Consider the following 1,965-nt stretch of genomic DNA (forward strand, 5'->3'; position numbering starts at 1 on the left):
TACGAGTCGAGCTTTGTTTTGCACAACAACTCCTCGATCATCTCTCTTACATTTAAACACCCATTTGGTGTTGATCTTCCTGTGACCATCAGGCAAGTCTACTAACTTCCACACTCCCAACTTTTCAAACTGACTTAACTCTTCTTGCATAGCATTGACCCAAGAATCTTCAGTTAGCGCCTCCTTGTAAGTTCACGGTTCGATCTGCGAAATAAAACAACTTAATGAAAATTCAGTTTGTAAAGTTGCTACTGTAGAATAAAAACAAGTAAGGCCTTGGTCAATTTGACGTCTAGTGCGAAAGCCTGATTGTAGTTCTCCTATGATCAGCTCCTCTGGATGATATGAAAGACTTCTTGGCATCTATAACGCCCTAACACGTTTTAACCTAAGATTCGCAGCGGAAAATACATACCTAAAATTTCCTTCATGATATTCTTTCTTTCACTTAAATACATTAATCTCTTTTTATAAATTAATCCAAAAACTAACATACATGTCTCAATTTAAGTGACTACGTACACACCCACATACAATCCATGTCTTGACTCGATCTTCAACCGCGTACACTTCTTGATGAAACATCCAAACATGTATAGCCTGCAGTCACCACATTCAATCACATTATTAGCAACCAGTGACATAATACAAAAATCTTAACACATGCATAATAGCACGTCAACATATCATGCTTTCTCTTATACTAGCCCCTTCATCCATCCATTCGATTACTCGCATCGGATTGTGGAGTCAACCTTCACTTCCTTTGTTAACATGCCTATACTTCACATTAATTCTCAATGGAAAAACGATTAGTACATTAGCTTCCATTTATATGAACATGTCCTCAAATACACATAACTCATCTTATTCATTCAAGCATAATTTCATTATGTAAGTTCCCTTTCTTACCCAAACTTAATCGAATCTCTTTCTTAACCACTTCCAACCCATTCCATTAAAACTTAAATTAGTAATAGCATTGATCCATATCTTCTTACATTACATTCAACAATTAACATATATCATAAATACATTACCAAACAAAAGGGTAAGTTCGGAGTTCACTTACCTTGCGCGTCCGTATTTGCGTTCGCTTACTTGATTGAGTCTTCTTAGCCCGTTAGCCTTCAACGCTCCTATCCATCTTGACATGATTCCTATACACTCATGTCATTACATTCACATTCTTATTAGCATATATGCTCATACATATGAACAACCATATCAAACTCACATCTAACATACGGCCTACATAAAGCATACTCAACATCATTGATCCATTTAAACAAGCATAAAGCATACTCGACATCATCCCTAGATAATCTTCACATTAACTATATATGTTCACCCATTACTTGCATACAATTTCACTTATTATTGTCTTTTAGACATTTCATCAAACACTTGGTGTGCGTACTACTTCCTAAGCATAATGTACAAGTATTTCATGCTTTTCTTCCTAGTTATCACTTTCATTCATCAATACAAGTAAACATCATAAAAATTATATACCATACTCAATCTATATACATGTACACATCACATACTACACATTTTCACAATCAATTTCATACCCTTTCATGAATTAGACATAAACCCACTTAGCTAGGTGTAGTAAATCATCAAAATACTCAATTTATAGCAATTTACTCAAAATTTTCGCTTAGGGTTCGTTCCTAAGAAAGCATACATTGTCAATTTGGCCATAACCTAAACGATTCATACATAAATCACTACTTGTGATGTTCATCAAGATTTCTCAACTTCATTAAACATCAAAATTCAACATACCTTATGATCCCCTAGCTTGGGTGATCGTTAATTCATGTTCCTTCTTGAATTTTAGCCTCGATTCATCCTTCAATTGGATGATATATGATGAACTAGGGTTTGGATCTCTAGAGCCTTCCCCTGATTACGTACAGAACACACACGAAGTGTGTGTGTGTGTGTGTGTGTGTG

At 35.3% G+C, this 1,965-nt stretch overlaps 1 long non-coding RNA gene across 1 annotated transcript; it reads right to left on the reverse strand.

Annotated features, from left to right (window-relative positions):
- Window positions 1-412: 412 nt before the first annotated feature.
- Window positions 413-1,146, reverse strand: LOC110909753. The gene is made up of 2 exons (XR_002575597.1): window positions 1,073-1,146; window positions 413-600 (listed from the first exon to the last, which is right to left on the reverse strand). It is a non-coding gene; the product is annotated as an uncharacterized LOC110909753 (long non-coding RNA).
- Window positions 1,147-1,965: the final 819 nt, after the last annotated feature.

Source organism: Helianthus annuus, chromosome 15 (genome assembly GCF_002127325.2).
Source record: "Helianthus annuus cultivar XRQ/B chromosome 15, HanXRQr2.0-SUNRISE, whole genome shotgun sequence".
NCBI classification, from domain to species: domain Eukaryota; kingdom Viridiplantae; phylum Streptophyta; class Magnoliopsida; order Asterales; family Asteraceae; genus Helianthus; species Helianthus annuus.